At 44.7% G+C, this 18,790-nt stretch overlaps 1 long non-coding RNA gene across 4 annotated transcripts in view; it reads right to left on the minus strand.

Annotated features, from left to right (window-relative positions):
* Positions 1-16,044, minus strand: part of LOC115283586 — a 44,335-nt gene extending 28,291 nt beyond the window's left edge. For all 4 annotated transcript variants that reach the window (XR_003905022.1, XR_003905021.1, XR_003905020.1 and 1 more), the window contains exons 1-3: positions 15,838-16,044; positions 12,849-13,016; positions 10,735-10,959 (exon numbers count right to left, since the gene is read on the minus strand). This is a non-coding gene — a long non-coding RNA (uncharacterized LOC115283586). The remainder of the gene's footprint in view (positions 1-10,734; positions 10,960-12,848; positions 13,017-15,837) is intronic.
* Positions 16,045-18,790: the final 2,746 nt, after the last annotated feature.

Raw genomic sequence — 18,790 nt, forward strand, 5'->3', positions numbered from 1 at the left:
TGCATTCTTACCTCAGGTCAAACAAACTCCCACAATGTATGCATGTCATACATTTATCTTCCTAAAACTAAGATAATCAATGACCCTGACCGGCTTTGATGTCTCAATCCCTTTAGGCACCATTTGACTTTGGTGATGATCTCTCTCACTCTTCAGAGACCAGATTCTCTCATGTTTTTTGTGGTGGGCTTACATCAGCGGCCTCTCACGACTGCCCATACCTCCCTGCACCTGTGCCCCCCTGTAATCCCCTCCCACAATGTCTTTGAGTTTGGTCATGTGATATGCGACCTGATTTGGCCAATGGGACATCAGCAAACAAGATGTAAGTGGAAGCTCGATAGATACTTGGGGTACTGGGATTTATCTGCTTAGAACACCTTCTGGAAGATAGTGCTATGCTGTAATGAAGCCCAGGTTAGATGGCTGGAAGGACTCTGAGAGGCCACGATGTAGAGCAAACCCGGAGGATGAGAGGCCACGTTGGTCATTCCCACCCCAATCGGGTGCCCAGGTGAATGCAGCCGTAGGAGTGACCCCAGCTCTATGACATGGAGCATAATGTGGCCCTGGCTGAGCCCTGCCAGCCCAGAGAATGATGAGAAATAATAAGTCATGGTTGCTTTATACCAAGTTTCGGAGTGATTTGTTAAGAGGTAGAAGGTAACTAGACCACTTCTCCTTCTCTTCCCCAGCCACAAAACAGGAAAGTATAAGACATTAGTCTCTACGTTTGGGGGTTGATTGCCTGATTGTAGGTGGTCTGAAGGTATCTCAGCCAGTAGCTGAAGCTCACGTTTCTAATTGTGGATTGGAAGGTGAGGTCATTTTGGGAAGGGTCTCTTCTTCACGTGGATATAGAGAGAACAGGATTTATTTAGCTATGACTTCTAAGATTTCTCTCTGGGAAGCAGCCAGGAATAGAGGGGCTCCCTTGTCCCTCATGACTCAATTCATCCTTTCCTCTTTACCTTTTCTACTAACGAGCACCCATCTTTTATTTTCTTTAATATTTATTTAATTTTGAGAGAGAGAAAGACAGAGACAGATGACAGACAGACAGAAAGACAGAGAGACAGACTGCAAGCAGGGCAGGAGCAGAGAAAGAGGGAGACACAGAATCCAAAGCAGGCTGCAGGCTCCGAGCTGTCAGCACAGAGACTGATGCAGGACCTGAACCCACAAATCTCGAGATCATGACCTGAGCTGAACTCAGACGCTTCACCGACTGAGCCACCCAGGTGCCTCAATCCTTTATTTTCTTTAATACTCAATCTTGTCATCCATTTTGCATTTTCTATTGCATGAAAAGGTGTTCCCCTGGTGATTTCCTCAACTTGTTCTTCCAGGTTCATGTTCCTCCCCTCTCTGTCCTTCTCTGTGCCTGGAGGTAGACCTCTGCAGTGCTGTGTCAGTGGGGCTCACCCAACCTCTGGCTTCTAGTTGGGTTGGGCCAATGTGAGGCACTGACAGGAAGTCAGAGGGCTGGAGGAGAGAGGGCAGGAAATGTATTTCACCCCCTCCCTATCTCCATGCCAAGCCACAGTTTCCTTTATCAACACTGCAGTGTTACACTCCTATAGCCGTAGGTCCCTCTGGGTTCCAGGAAGAGTGTCCTCCACCTGTCCCTTTAATTGTAGGGTGGTAATGGCTTCCCATTTATGTTAGTACTTGGGACACATCAGCAACCTTCATGGTTCCCTTATACCTGTCCATGATTCTATAAATAGTCCTCTTCTCTTCAGTCGTCCCTGGAGTGTGTCATCTGTTTCCTGCAGGACCCCGACTGATAAAGATTTTCACTAATGAACAAGCACACTGTATATACTTTTAAACAATTAAAAAACTTCTTACTAATTCAAGAGACGCATAACTGTTAATATCTTGTCACCTACACAGAGCAAAGAGCCCCTGTGTTGAGTCGGTATTATTCCAGCCAAAAGCGAAGTTGCCTTGCAAAGTAGAAGGTGCAAAATAGCCACTCTGTGTTTCCAGGGGCTAAAAAGGATATGCCCCGTCCCTGAGAGGAAGACCCCGGGACTGGGAAGAGAAGTGGTATTGGCCATCTTGTTTGGGGTGGACGCCTGAATTCCATCTGGCGGGGACATTGTGCTCTCCTAATGGGCCACAGTGGCCTGGGGCCAGCAACATTTCACCGTAATGGAGCCAACAGCAGCAGGCAGACTGAGCGGACCAGGGCCCTCAGACCACTTTGAAGAGGCATAGTGGTCACGCGGCTGCAGGCTGGCCGCCACCAGGAGTGGCTTTCAAGTGTCCAAGAGGACAGACTCTAAGCAACTGTCAAGGTGGGGGGGATGTCTGGCACAAATGAAGGATGCTGGGCCCCTTGCCAGTCTGGCTCTTAAGTCTTTTAAAATTTAATTCAGAGAAAGTTGATGTGATGGGTCTGGATGCCTGAGGGTTGTAGGGGAGATTTTGGAGAACTGCTTTGTATTGACTTATTTTTTTTTTCAATTATGGAGACGGTTATGGTTTTATTCAAAACTCTCTTTCATGCAAAAGAAGATTATATGAATACATAGCAAGTCGCCTAAAATCTCTTCGGTAAGTCACAAGGCGATCTAGAATAGGAAAGTATATATTTTAAAGCTCAGCTGAGCGCAACGATCTAATCAGCCCCAGCCATGGGTGGGTCAGGGCAAAAAGACAAGTTCAATTCCTGAAGGCTGGCTGTTTGCTTTGACTTTCATGGGTAACACGCAGCGTTGCAGGAGAGAGACTTTGAAAGGATATTGTTGAATGTTGGGACAGGAAGGAAAGAAGAAGGAAGGAAGGAAAGAAGGACAGGAAAACAAAGTTATTGAAAATATAGGAAATATTTTGCATAGGGAGGTTACCAAAAAATAGTTCCCTAGAAACATGGCTGCATCCTTCCCGTGGAGATCATCACGGCAAAAGAGTATGGGCTTGAACATCCACTACGATGACCCTAATACCACTACTTTCCTCACTTCTTGATCACTTCTATAAGGTCTTGAATGATGCGGGGTTTTTTTTCTTTATTTCCAGACTACAGATTAGAACTCCCAAACTGGACACCGGGAATGAAACTTCGATGAACGTATAGAGGTGTCGCTGTAGACCAGGCGCCATACACACGTCATCTCCCTGAATCTGCACAGCAGCTCCAGACAACAGATACCATTGATAAAGAAACAAATACAGAAGATCAATCAAATGTTTGATGCCTCGTGACCAGAAGGCAGTGTGGCCGGGGTTTGAGCCCAAGTCCAGGCTTTCTCAACTACTCTGCACTGTCTTCTAAATTGGAAACGAAAAAAAAAAAAAAAGGTGGGAGAGGGGTGGGAATCAAGTACTTGATATTTGGGGGAAAGTTGATTTACGTAAATCTTTAAATATGTCTTTTTAAAAAAATGTCTTACTATTTTGTTTATTGATATGAACACCAACTCTGTATTGGGTTTTTTGTGTGTTTGTCTTGTTGTTTCTTTTCGTTTTAACTTTAGAGAGAGAGTGCAAGTGCAAACACGGGAGAGGGGCAGACAGAGAGAGAGAGACAGAGAGACAGAGAGACAGAGAAGCTTAAGTCGGATCCACATTCAGCACACAGCCTGAAGTAGGGCTCAATCCTATGATGCTGGGATCATGACCTGAGCTGAAAGCAAGAGTCAGACGCTCAACCGACTAAGCCGCCCAGGCGCCCCTATATTGGTTTTATTAGTGACTTTTGACTACAGACAAAGCATTTAATTAGCAGATCTGAGGGAGGGAGTCTTGTTCCCGTATGTTAGCTGGGTAATCTGGCCACCTCTTTCTCTTTCACCTTCCCACTCCTCGATGGGCTATTCAAAGGGAACAGCCTTGCTTCATTTCCATTAGTTTTAAGAAATATTTTCAGTGCCTGTATATCAAGGTGTTAACATCTAAATCTGCAGAAATCAAATGATTTAGATATTCATGCATAACATTTGGAATGAATTCCAGGAGTAAACTCTCCTCTTCCTGCTGAAAAGGTTTGTGGATAAATTTGAAGATGCTAATTTGCATTGAATATGAGATATAAACAACCCGCTAGCATGCCATGAGTTGGATCGAATTTTCTTCTCTCCCTCCCTGATGGAGACAGTCCTGCTTCATTCACCATGTCAATATGAGTTGATCTATCTCTGCTGCCTTTCTTTTCAGGGACACAGATAGACACCCTCCACAGGGCACAGGGGAATTTTCCCAGTCCGTTCTGGGCATATAAATCTGTGTCAGATCAATAAAGAGAGAAGGAGTAGAAAAAGGAGGTCAAATGACTGAAAATGACAAAGTGTCATATGCTTGACCTAGTCGACCTCTGGTCTATTCCTTATTTCTGGTCTATTTTGTATTTAAGATCAGGGCCCATGACCTTTGCCATAGAAACTGGGTCAGAGTGACCAGGTGAATCTTGAATGTATCTCTGATAGCATGTAAAGCAGGTTGCTGAGGCAGGCACAGCAAAAATGTGCTTCCGAAAATGAATCGGTGGTTTCTTCTGGATCACTTCAAGCAGATACCAGCAAAGACTTCGTTATTCATGTAAATCAAATTATAGGTGTGAAAACAGAGCCGTGGAGTCTAGGTGCGCGTTAATGAGCATTAATATCTGAGGAAAACAGTGTCAGTTTTTTTTTTAACATATGTTTGACTTTCAACGCTGCGAATGTGGGAAAACTCACAGAATGGTAGCATGTGTGAATGTGGCGAGATTCACAGTCAAAGGGGACGGGGGTGGGGGGATGATGAAACCATTGCGGTACCATTGCTCATCCCCACTCTGCTTCCTGCTCAAGAGAAGCTTCCTGGGGGCGGGGGGCGTGGGGAGTTTGGGGGGTGGGACGCAGAAGATCAAGAAAAATATGTTTGGTTCCAGGGGAAAAGCAGAATTGAAGCTGAATCACAGGCATATTTGCAGTAGGATGGGCTCAGAAAACAGTGTCCAGTGGTGTGCTGGTAAATATGTCATAAATAAAAATCTCTGCTCTGTGATGGTTGTCTATTTCCACAGTGTAACTACTCCTACCATGGTCAGTTTCCAGCTGCCACCCCGGCCTCAACCAATGCAGATTTGGGAAGAAAGGTGAAGCTGGCTTCAGGACATCAGAGTGTGACCCCTCCCTCGTTCCCCTCCACTTGAATGAGGCACTTGGCGAGGGATACAAAATTGACCAGTTTCTGTTCCAGAAGGAAATTGACAGATCAACCCTCCGGATAGTGCTCTCGCTGGCTTCTCTACCTCAGACACTTTTCTCTATCCATCTTTAGTTCTACTCCTCCTTCAGGTCCGTGTAGAAATCTTCCCTGGTTTCCAACCTTAAAGTTAGGTGAGGTTCCCGCCTACAGCTCTGGGATTCCTACCCAGATATCATTCTGTTGTAAGAGTCTGTTTATGCGAGAACTCCTTGAGAACAGGACCTGATCCCCTTCCCTATTATATCCTTGGAATTCAGCACCGTGCCCAGCACAGAGGAGGGGGCTTAACAAATTCTTAGGTATCGATTGAAGCAGGGAGGGAGAGAGAGAAAGCCTGAAGGGAAGGACCTTGAATAAGCACTCTCTAGCTGCTTCTTCCGAGAAACTACAGATAAGCAGTTGATAGAGTCACAAAAACACTTGGTGTTGAAATGTGTTTGAATGCGGTTTGAAATGTGTTAATTTATTTTATCACTTTGATTACAAATCGTTATTTAGGTATCTTAGTATTTCCATGAGGACTTTATAATGCAGCTTGGGACTGAGATTTCTTGGTTTAAAGTCTATTGCTTAAACATACAAGCTCTGTAACTTTGGGACCCGCTCCGTAGTTTTTCTGTTCCTTAATTTCCTCTTCTGCAAAATGGGGAGAATCATAGCATGTAGATCACAAGAGTGGTTACAAGAAAGGAGGAAAAATTGTGTTCAGCATATTACCTGAATATTTGGCTCATAATTAGAGCCTACTAAATGTTAACTAGTTCTGATAGATTCTTGTTCTCTGTATTTTCTATCCATCGATTTGTTTAACTAGGAATGAAAAAAAAGGTCTTCCCTTAGCCATAAACACCTAACTGAGGAATGCAATGTACACATGAATAGCCGGTGATTTGTTCCTTAAATTTTCCCTTTGCCTGCCGCAAAGTGACTGCTCTAGTGGGTAACGACAGTGCTGTAGCTATGTGCTGGGCCACCACCTCCTTTCTTGCCTTTTACATTATTCACGTCTTGGGGGGCCTGGGTGGCTCAGATGGTTAAACATATGACTTCGACTCACGTCATGATTTCGCAGTTTGTGAGTTCAAGCCCCGCAACCAGTTCTTTGCCCACAGCTTGGAGCCTGGCTTTGGATTCTGTGTCTCCCTCTCTCTCTCTTTCTCTCTCTCTCTGCCTCTTCCCTGCTCTCTCTCTCTCAAAACTTAACACTTAAAAATTATTAGATTATGTGCATCTTGGTTCACTCCCTATTAGGCGATCCTGCTCCTCGTCTTTGTTCCTTTCGGCTTCGTCTCTTTCTGGTACTTCACATGCCCTCTGTTGATTCTTCCATACCCCTCTTATATTTTCTCCCGCTCTCATTCATGAGTTGCAAATACCCACTTCACAACAGTTAGTTATACGTCGACATGAAGGCGACAGAAATGGTAGTAAAGCAAAACAGAAAATCATCATAATTAACCTCTAGAGACCTTTAAATAAACCTGGAAGACCCTTCAATCACCCTTTACCTTTTCTTTTTTTTTTTTTAATATTTATGTATTTTTGGGAGAATCCAAGTGGAACAGGGGCAGAGAGAGAAGGGAACAGAAGATCTGAAGTAGGCTCTGGGCTGATAGGCTGACAAGCAGCAAGCCCCATGTGGGGCTTGAACTCACAAACTGCAAGATCAGGACCTGAGCCGAAGTCGGACACTCGACCGACTGAGCCACGCAGGTGCCCTACCCTTTACCTTTTCAAAGGTTTCCAAGTATGCTTTGATGCCAAACCCCAGCATTTGAAATGATTAAAAACAAAACACATGTTTAAATTTCTTTTCCAGGGGCACCTGGGTGGCTCAACCAGTTAAGTGTCTGACAGTTGGCTTTGGCTCAGGTCATGATTTCATGACTTGTGAGTTCGAGCCCCACATTGGGCTCTACACTGACAGCATGAGCCCCACATTGGACTCTATGCTGACAGCACGGAGCCTGCTTGGGATTCTGTCTCTCCCGCTCTCTCTGCCCTTCCCCCACTTGTGCTCTCTCTTTCTCTCTCAAAATAAATAAACTTAAAACAAATTTTAAAATGTTGTGCTAAAAATATCCTAACACGATTCCAACTAAAATGTACAGTATTAGTAGTGTCGGTTTTCTTGGGGGTGATGAAGAAAACCCAGAAACCCAAGTACCCCAATAACATGGCCTCTGAGGGAGAACATGGTACACAAACTATCTGTAAAGTTAGAGTTCCTTGTCTATGCTGATGATCAAGGGGTTTACATTATGGATTTCTTTTGCCATTTCATGTCTTTTTAGGCCCAGGGAAGCAAAGAGATTACCCCAAGCATCATACATGCACTGAAACTCAGGGTACAGTCCTTTCAAGGGGCATGTACTTTTCCACAAGGAAACAATCCTTTGCTTTTGTAAGATAATCTGTTCAAAACGTGTGGCGAGTGAGGACAGCAGGACCCAGCAGGATGTGTGTTTTGCTGAATATCAGCATGTTGATCATAAACACAAAGCTTGTCTGCTTTGCTCAAAAACACGTATTTCTGAGCTTTTGTAAAATTGGATGGCAATCAACAAGGGGGGCTCCATGCTGGCTCACTGTGAATGCCATTTAACTGGAGAGCTGGCTTACTATTTCTTATCCAGGGACATTTAAGCTTGTTTTTTTTTTTTTTAATTTCTCTTAGTGAGGGAATAACCCCTTTATGACTTCAAATACATAGTTACTGTATAAACGATAAGAGTCGTGACATTAAACTGAGACACATTGGTAGGCTGGCCAGAAAGTCTATATAAAGAGTGGAATCCTGAGGCGTCATTTTTACTGACAGTTACCTGGAGAAGAAGCATTTTTAAAAAAATTGTTTTACATTTTATTTATTTTTGAGAGACAGAGACAGAGCACAAGTGGGGCAAGTGCAGAGAGAGGGGGAGACACAGAATCCGAAGCAGGCTCCAGGCTCTGAGCTGTCAGCACAGAGCCTCATGCAGGGCTCGAACCCACAAACCATGAGGCCATGACCTTAGCAGAAGTCAGACATTTAACTGTCTAAGCCACCCAGGTGCCCCAAGAAGCATTTTTTAAGTTCAAAAGCCAAGTCTGAAAGCTAAAGTCCTAGGTAGGTAGAAGAAACATGGTATGAGCAATCAAGTTCCCTTGAAAAGCCCTGAGTGATGGACTGCTAAATACGGATGGACAAGTTGTTCACTGAACAAAGGTGCCTGGTTGTAGAGTAAGTAGAGGCTGAAATCCATGCTGCCCTCTGCTCTCTAAGACAAGTGCAAAGCCACACCTGCCCAAAGAAGGCAACTTTGACTAGTTCACACAAGGCGCCTTATCAGCCAGCCAAGACCTTGGGGGGCTGGCTTCATGATGGCACCAGCCACTGGGCAACAGGAGCAGAGATATAAAAGGGTAAGGCAGGCACTTGGCCACCTGGGCTTCAGTACACAAATTCCACGAACACTGCACAGGAAGGGGACTATGGGCTAATTGCCCCGGAAACGCACTGCCCAAACCAAGGTCAAAAAACTTATTTTGTGAACATGGTATCACTCTCTGTGTTTATTTCCTTTGTTTTTCCTTAGAACTGTGTAAAACTTTGACGGAAGTTCCAGTCCGTCTTCACCGAGTTTAGAGGAATCACAGGAACTGTTTTGTTTGACGTTTGGGTCACACTATTAGAGAGTCATCTGGCCCCAGGGCCCAGACACATGGTATGTAAGTAATTAGAACTTCCATCTTCACCCCCATCCTCTCCCAGGAGGCCTCGTAGACTTCCACCTATTAGGAAACCCTTTGGTCTGATTTTCTTTTTATTAAATAATAAATGCTTATTCATTTTTGAGAGAGACAGAGAGACAGACAGACAGAGTGTGAGTGGGAGAGAGACAGAGAGAGAGGGAGACACAGACTCTGAAGCAGGCTTCAGGCTCTGAGTTGTCAGCACAGAGCCCAAAGTGGGGCTCGAACCCACGAACGGTGAGATCATGACCTGAGCCGAAGTCGGATGCTCAACCGACTGAGCCACCCAGGCGCTCTTGGTTTTCTTTTTATTTAAGGGAAGTTAGTAGAATTTCTTTATGTGTTTTGTGGGGGGAATGCTCAAGACCCTCTGGTGAATCCATAGGTGATTATCTTTGGGGAGAATAAGAGAAATTATCCAGAAAGAGAGTGATAAAATACTACGTTCTGCTTTCTTGTGTGTCAATCTTCAAGGAATTCGATAATGCTATAACTTTCTCCTCAGCTTCTCAATCGGAGACTTGGGAGCTCACTCTAGCAACCACCTGAGGGGAAGCCATCCATTGGGTGCCTTTTCTTCATAAAGTTGTGGGGGTAAAATTGCGTTTTTTAGTGCTATGGAGGCTTCCGGCAGGGCCTGATGTCATCACACAAGTTGTCAAGCAAGTGAACAGAGCCAACCTTTACAGTGAAGACTTGTCCTTTGTCTTCCCCCTTCAAGACAGGATATCTCAGTATCTTATCATGGTGCCTAAGAATGCTCAGGAGTTTTAGAGATAGAGGTGGATAGCTTGTCTTGTCAAAAACACGTCCTAGGGTCCATGTACAGACTCCCTGGACTCAGGAAGAACTGTCTTTAACTTGAACTGCCTTTAACCTAGAGTACATTGCTCTAAGGCCAGAGCAAGAACAGTGCTTTGGCATGGTACTGGACCCACACCTGATGTGCACTATGGCCTGGGGGAATCTGAAAGCTCCCCAAAACCCCCATGTTCCATTTCTTTTTTTTAACTTTTAAAACTAAAACATTAAAAAAATTGTAGTGAAACACACATACCATAAAATTTACTGTCTTTGCCATTTTTCAAGTGCCTGGTTCAGTGTCATGAAGCCCGCTTACTGCCATCCATCTCTGGAACTCCTTTTGTCTTCCCAGACTAAAACTCTGGACCCGTTAAACATTAACACCCCATTCCTCCTTGCCCCCAGCCCCTGGAAAAGACCACTCAGCTTTCTGTCTCTATGAGTCTGAGTAGTCACCTCATAGAAGTAGAATCATACCGGAACGGCTGGGCGGCTCAGTGGGTTAAGCGTCCAAACTTCGGCTCAGGTCATGATCTCACGGTTCTTGGGTTGGAGCCCTGTGTCGGACTGACAGCTGACAGCTCGGAGCCTGAAGCCTGCTTCAGATTCTGTGCCCCCCTCTCTCTCTGCCCCTCCCCCACTCACACTCTGTCTCTCTCAAAAATAAATAAACATTAAAAACATTTAAAAGAAAAGAAGTGGAATCATACGGTGTTTGTCCTTTGGTGACTGGCTTATTTCACTTAGCATATGTTCTCAAAGTCCATGAGGTAGAATGTGTCCGAATTTCATTCCTTTTGATGGCTTAATCATACACACACACACACACACACACATACACACACACACAACATCACATCTTGCTTCTCTGTCTGTCCATCAGTGGACACTTACATTGCTTCCACCTTTTGGCTCCTGTGAATAATGTCGCTCTGACCCTGCTTGTAAAAATGTTTCTTCAAGACCCTGCCTTCAATTCTTTGGGGTACATACCAAGAAGTGGGACTCCTGGATCATGTGGTAATTCAATGTTTTATTTCTGGAGGAGCTGCACCATTTTGCATGGTGGCTGTACAACATCACTTTCCATTTGGACACATATATCCTCTGGGCACCTCTTAGGAGTTTCCTTCCACTCATGAGGATGAAAATGATCATCTTGGTCATTTACAACTGTCTTTGCCTCTCCCTTGATCCTCCATCAATAAAGCGGAACACCTAGGGAGAAGATTAGCTTCAGTGACCCTTTGGTTCCTTGAATTGGGAAACAGATGTTAAAGCTCTAAGAATGGTATAGATTGATCCACGTTTTCTTTCCATGGGGATATTCTGACCAAGACCGTTTCTGAAGTCTTGGTTAATAATCCCTTGATTTTGCACTTAAACAATGGCTCCTTTCATTTCAGGATCGCCAAAGGCTTCCTTCCCAAGGAACTATGATGGTTATCATTTTATGATAGTGGAGGAACTGAAGAGTAGACTCTTTAAATGACTTGCCCAGGATGAGTCAGGGATTTGGTGGCTGAGCCAAGAAGGAAAGCCAAGAGTCTGTGGTCCCCTGTCTGAATCCCAAGCCTGCACTTGTTCTAAGTGCAGTGTTCTAAAACGCTGGTGGATCTAGAGAGGACCGTGGTTTCCAGAAGCTTCCCTCTGAGGGACAAACAGGTTAGCCAGATTGAGCTGAAGAGAAGGAGCAGCATTGGACACTGGGCTTACCCTACCAAGGACAGGAGAGTCTGACCTTGAACAAAGAAAAGTAGCTCGAAGATTATTTTCCAGAGGGAGGAGGAAGGGAGAACTCTCTTGAGACTATTATAAACAAGTAGGAAAGCAAGCCAGCTTCAGTTTGGCAAAACGATGCTCCTGAAATCCTGCTTCCTCAATTAAAATGCATGTTTGAGGGTTAAGAAGAGTAGCAACCAATGAAAAGTTACGGGTGCATCTTGGCTTATCATAGCATTCCAGTCTGGTAAAAGTAAACACGAGTGATATAGATCAGCAAGGCAGCCAAACATCTCTGGGGCCCAGTGAGCACAGACCCTGATTCTAATAAAAGAACTCTCCTCATCCTGTTGTTCGAGAGGGTATACACGACTCCCCAGGGGAGTCTAAAATTCCTTTGACGTGCCTACAAGCTCCTCATAGTTCAGTGTTCTGCATTTCCTAGATTATGTAACAACAACAACAAAAACTGCACTCAGCTACATTAACGTTTGTTTCTTCTCTGTGACATGATGGTTATTGTATAGAATGTACAGTGATACGGAGGAGAAAACACTCCTTTCTCACAGAGACCCTACATACACAGAGCTGTAAATCTTTGCCATGAACATACCGTTCTTTCTATTGTATGTCTCTGGAAAATGTTCAGCCTAGTGGGGGGTCATGTGGGTTCTGTAAAAGTACCCACTGGTTAGACCTTGTCCTTCCAGTGGCCATGCAGAAGTTACGGGAAAACAGATCAGCCCTTCCAGACTTTTCCTGTTGTGTGTTCCCTTCACATGCAAACAACAAGACAATGTTTGAGGTGATTCATATCAATAAGGGTATTGGGGGCCACCGGGGTCTATCTCCAGTACACAAAGCCCCCATAAAAGATACACTCCAATGGGAGAACTTCCTATCTTTTGAGAGATTTTGGGAAAAGTTTTCCAACCGCAAGAGAAGTTTGAACAGAGACAGTCCCAGGGCAAGGGAGATAGTGGCCTGTGGGAGTCTCACGTCGGAGAGACTCAGGGGCACAGGAGGGGAGCGGGAGATAGCTCTATCAGCTGGAACTAAAACCAGCTGAGACACAGGCCACTGGGCATCTCATCCCCAAGGTCAGGCGGGTGGTATTGCCTCTTCTCCCTTGGCACGCCCGTTCAAGCTACACGCTTCTTTTTTTTTTTTCCCCAAGGATGTCTGGGGTTTATTCTAACCTCCTTTTAAGTTAATAACAATGCTATGTTTGGAAGATAGAGAAAGACTGGAGGGAAGGGAGTATATGTTTTGTCCCAGGGCTTAAACACCCTGCCCCTGAGTCACCTTTCTTTTTTTCATGTCATATTCTATCATGTGATGCAAATCCCATCCGAGAAGACTTGCCAATGGGCTTTGGAACTTACCCTCTGTGCAAATTTTGCACTGGTGGTTACCTGGCTGGCCACAGAGTAGTAAATCTAGAGCAGTAAACTGGTTGCATTAGAACGCCCCACTGTCCAGAAGTCTTTCGCCAAATGCACAGCCGTATGAATCACGGTGGCCTCGTCATCAATCCAGAATCGGTCACAAACCTGCAACAAATTATTAATGGCTTCCCAGCTTGGGGCAAACCAGGCTTTCCATATTATTCTTTATCATTACTATTATATATATTTTTTTTACCACAGCCAAAAGAACATCTGTTTTCTCCAGATTATTTTTATACTTTCTTCCCCCTCCCAAAGAAACCCTTCTACGTCTCTCCGGCTTCACAAAGCCCTTGGACCCCTTAAGGAGGATGACTTAGCCTGGCCGGTAGGCTGCCTACAGCCCTTGGATGAAGCAGGAATTGGACTCTCCTCGGGGTCTCAAGACCCAGACTAACCCACAGGATGTCACTGCCAGCGCTTTGCAGCTCAAGCTTAAAGGTTATTTCTCTTCTCAGCGATGCTGTTCTCTTTATTGGCCTAGGATGTCCAATGAGAGCCAGGCTAACTTTTATGGAGCCAGCCAAAAATCACTCTCCAAGAAGAAAGTCTCGTGAAAGATAGCCCCGACAACTATCGAGTCCCTCCCTCGGCTTCATGAGGACCCGGAGAAGCTATTAGTGACCCGAGCTGTCCCCAAATGGGAATCCAAAACACTAACTTGTCAGGGAAGCAAGCCTGACCGGGGTCAATGGGCTCTTTATATTTTGGTTCCTAAGTGCTCTGCGTTTCTTTGTTTTCTGTGCCAATTAGTCCATCGTGGTATGTATTTCATGTAGAGAACACACTCATAAATCTACCCTGGAAGCCAGAATGTGGCACGACCATTTGATTATGGGAAAAATCGCTTTGATTTATGAGGTATTATGACCCAACGAGCCGTAGTGTACTTTTCTTCTCCACTGCCTGCCTGGCTTAACTCTGCTGGCAATCAAGTCTCTCCCTCGGCTTCACGGTCGCAAGATTCAGGGCCTGCCTCTAGCAGCAACACGGAGCAAGGAGGGAAGGGTGGAGAGCAGAGGAAGAATTGCTCTTTAATTACTGCTTGTTTGAATATTAAATTATTTCCCCGTGAAAACAGCTAGATTCAGCAGTCTGAGGCTCGGGCCACATTTTTCCATTAATGTGACCGGGAGCTCTGCTTGGTAAGAATTCTGAGCAAGCCCACGCTTGAGTGAATGTCCTGGGAAGTCCTGGGAATCAGAGGCACGCTGCCATTTCCAAAAGGGACATCATTACAAAGGCCTCACAATTCACAGCTACTTGAAGTGAATTTGGTCTAGAGAGCACGTCAAGTAAATTAGGATTCCTCCGAAAAGACTCTCCCATGTGTATATATGTCTGGCACTGCAAATGGCATTTGAGGAGAGGCCAGCGATTTCTTTTGCTGGCCTTTCTAGAGCAAGAATTGACTGCTTCGATTTGTAGGAGTGGGGGGGTTAACCCAAAGTGGGGGAAACTTCTCCTCTCCCCCAAAAGTGCAAAGTGGCCTATTACAAGAGTGACCCACCCAGGGACGCTGCTTTCAAAGGAAGTTGGACCAAGCCATTTGTGCTTCCACCATCTGTGCCAAGGGCCCAGCCCCAGGGCATGCTGGGAACTTATGATCCAAGAAAGGCACAAGCCAACAAGGGCTAGCGTGGGAGCAAGGAGGGAACCTTCTGGGGCCAGCAAAGGTGTCTCTCTCTGCAGGGAGTGTGTGTCAGAGCAAATGTCTAAATCTAAATGGGCAGAACAAACTCAGATCTGGCCAAATGTGGGGCAGGTGAGTGATGAGGGTCCCAAGCAGCGTTATTAGTGGTGTTCATTTAAGCGGACACCAGTGAGGCTGAAAGATGGGACCAGGCCTGGGGAAAGGAGACTGCAGCCCCATGAGAATTAGCTGGAAGCTTCGTGAGGGCAGAGGTCCTGTGTGTTTCACTTGCACACTTCCCTGTGCCAGGCAGGGCCGGGGCACACATCAGGGGCTCAATAATAATGGGTGGAGGGGCACCTGGGTGGCTCAGTCGGTGAAGTGTCCGACTTCCGCTCAGGTCATGATCTCCCGGTTCGGGAGTTTGAGCCCGGCATCGGGCTCACTGCTCTCAGCCTGTCAGCACAGAGCCCGCTTCAGATCCCCTGCCCCCTGTCTCCCCGCCCCTCCCCCACCACCTCTCGCTTAAAAATACATAAACATTTTCTAAAAATTATAAAAAAATAATGGGTGGAATGAATAAGATTATTGAGGGGTTGCTGGGCTGGTTAAGCTAGAGCACTAATGGGTATAATAATGGCTGTACCCATCTCAAAGAGTAGTTGAGTTAATGCACGTCAATGCTCATTTAGTTAATGCACGTCAATGGCACATCATGATTCCCCCTGGCGTGTCTACTGATAGCACAGGAGGCTACATCCAGTCCTTCAAACCAGTGGTGAGAGGTGCCCCCATAAAACCAAGCCTCCATTGATTCCAGGATACAGTGGGGCCCAGCCCACAGAAGGGTGGGCATAAGACTGGCAGGGACCAACAGACGACAGGCCATATTCAAGCCTGAGTAAAGTGTTCTTCCTCACTTTTCTGAGGCCATGTAGTTCAGAGTTGAGGTTTTTGACTTAGAGAGTCGGGTTCCAATCCCTGCTCTGCTGCTTGTGGTGTCTGTGTCCCCAGGCAAGTTACACAATCCTCAAAGCTTCAGATCCCTTATCTGTAAAGTGAGCATGGTAATAACACTTACCGAAGGGTTGGGGTGAGGCCTACTTGAGAAAATGTTAACTTCTCCATAGGAAAAGGGACCTGGGCCATAGGAAGCACTCAGTAATGGTGGTTATAGCTAGTACTGTGATTCCTCAGTCACACTATGAGCTCTGTCTTGTTCTTCTAAGTTCTCATGCTTCTATCGCTGACACAGTGCCTTACACAGAGTGTTCAATAATTGCACATGCTTACCTCTTCCTGCTTCCTTTACCTCTTCCATTGGGCTGACAGCTGAAGAGCTAAGGTCTAGCTGGCTCAAGGGAGCTCCAAGTATGTGTCATTCTCTTCTTGGGACCAGTGGCTAGTCAAAGCATGTTCTTCTCACGGAGTCTGAAACACAAGCATGGAAGCCCAATCACACAGGCACGTTTCAAGCCCCTGCTTGAGTCATGTTGGCAAATATCCTGTTGCTGAAGCATGTCACATGGCCAGGTCTAAAGTGTGAAGAAATACATTCTGTGGGAAGAACCACAAAGCCACGTGGCAAAAGGCATAGTTATAGGAAGGGGTGAAGGATCAGGACCAATAATTAGAAAGCTTCCCCTGATGATGCCCCAAGATACTAAATCCCGCTCCTGGAAATTAACCCCCAATCCATAATGGACATGCCTGCACATCAGCGCTTGACCACACCAGCTTCTAGATATCAGTGTCCTGGGCTCCCCAGTGGAATAGGAGCTTTACAAAGGGAATAGTGGTGTTTTATTCCTTCTCTGTCCTCAGCACCTAGCACCATGCTTGTACAGAGTAGGCATCTCATGAATACGTGTTTGTTTTCATTAACAAGGGCTTATAAGTGGATGAATGTTCACTGTTTTTGTTTCCTTATTCTTCATCATTCTCTGGGCAAGCAAGGTGTCAGGTGACTGGGGCTTTGGAAGTCACGGATGAGCCCATCCAGCATTATCAGGGACCCACGTCCCAGGAAGCACCTTCTGCCATGATTGGCTCATTGACCTCCTTGTTGGTTGCTTTCATCCTCACTCCAAAGCTCCAGGTCACCTTCTAACCCACCTCACCTTCTCCCTCTTCAGGGCAGGTTTTGTTTCATTCCTAAATAAGGAAAGTGTTTTTTGTCTCAAATAATCAGAGCTTGGAGACAGCCTCAGTCACTTAATCACAACTCTTTTTTTATTTTTTTTTTAATTTTCATTTATATTTGACAGAGAGAGAGAGAGAGAGAGAGAGACAGAATGTGAGCAAGGGAGAGGCAGAGAGAGTGGGAGACATGGGACCTGAAGCCGACTCCAGGCTCTGAGCTGTCAGCACAGAACCTAATGTGGGGTTTGAATCCATGAACCGCAAGATCACAACCTGAGCTGAGGTCAGACATTCAACCAACTGAGTCACCCAGGTGCCCCAACCACAACTCTTTTTAGAGCTCCAAAAATCACCCTTATTTCTCCACCATCATACGGTCATCTATCAAGAAGCTCAAGCAAGTTCTTGGAGGGCAGATCCAGAGAGTATTTGAGTGATGACCAAAAAATATCTGAAAATCTCATACCTTTCAGTTTTGTCCCTCTCTGGAATGGGCTCCCAGTAACACTTTTTAGCTCCCTATGCCCAATCCACAGAGATTTATACAGCTTTCTTCCCTTTTTTGTCTTAACCCTTAATCCCATTATCCCAGGAGGCCACAAAGCCCTCATGCACCTCCAACTGAAGTCTTGTCCTGAAATCCCAGACATCTGAAGGTAGACGGCAGCTTAGGCTCCTTGCACGATTACCTTTGATGCGTGCCGTTAACGTATCCACCAAGGAAGTTGAGAGCTGTTGGCTCTATTATAAAAAACATTTGGAGGGCTCAGTTTACTTTTTCTTCTTTATTGGATTTCAAAATAGTGGACAGTTCTGTGCTCCGTCATAGATTATTTGCTTTTCTAAGAACACTTTTTACAGTAAATTAAGAAGCATTTTACTCAATAGGACACTTGCTGAATTTCCAGCGGGAGTATTTTTGTCCAAAGGGGAACTCGTATTGTCAAAGTTGTCTTCATAAATTGCACTTGAGGTCAAATTAAAAACAGCTTTTGGAGCTCAATTACAGAATCATAGAAATCATAGACCTTGAAGGAAAAATAGCTCTTTTACTTCCTAGAAAAACAGATGAAGTTGAACTTCTAAAGGTTGAGCTAGAGTGAGGACGACAAAAAGACTATTTCCTCTCTTAATCTGGGGCTGGATTCAACTGAAAAATGGACCAATCTTGTAATAGGAGTGCCCCCAACACCTTTTTTGGGCCCAGTTAAGAGCTGTGGGGGAGAAAGAAGAATTAAAACACAAGGGGATGACTCTTCAGAATCAGTAAGTTAGTTACACGCTGGAAGCTTCCAGAAAAAAATACCAGACTGTATAGTGTGTTCTAGTACAGAGCTCCTTAAACTTGAATGTATGTACAAATCACTTCTCAGTCAAAAGTTCTGGGGTGGGGCCCCAGATTCTGCATTTCTAACAAGGTCTTAGATAATCCTAGCATTCCTCATCTGTGGCCAACACTCTGAGTAGCAAAGTTCTCGTTATGGAACATACTGGAATCGTGTGTGGGAACATATAGGTGAGTGAGATAATGAAGGTAAAAGTGGTGAGGAATTCTTCACAGAGGAAGTATGCACAGAGGAAGATTCTGGAATGATGTACATGTAGCAGAGCCAAAGTGTCACAGAAAATTCATGCTTACAAAGGCCCCGTGAAGAGCCTACAAGAATCCCAGAGTGAATTATAAACATGGTGCTCCTTAACTAGGGTTTGTTCATGCAAATTTTCACTAAATTGGTGAAATATAGAATTGGTTTTTTTCCACCTAAGAAGATAGGGTCCTAATACAATATGTATGTGTGTGTGTATATATATATATATATATATATATACACACACACATACATATATACACACATACATATATGTGTATGTAATACACCATATTAAGTGTATATATATGATATATATAAATATATGAAGATGGGTCCTAATACGATATGTATACATAATACACCATATTAAGTGTATATATGATATATATAAATATATGCGGTACATGTAATATGTATATGTGTATAGATGAGATATAATGCATATATAGATATATAATATGTATATTATATAGATATGCTATTTATTTATACATATCCTAATATATATTATA

This window comes from Suricata suricatta, chromosome X, assembly GCF_006229205.1.
Source record: "Suricata suricatta isolate VVHF042 chromosome X, meerkat_22Aug2017_6uvM2_HiC, whole genome shotgun sequence".
In the NCBI taxonomy this organism is placed as follows: domain Eukaryota; kingdom Metazoa; phylum Chordata; class Mammalia; order Carnivora; family Herpestidae; genus Suricata; species Suricata suricatta.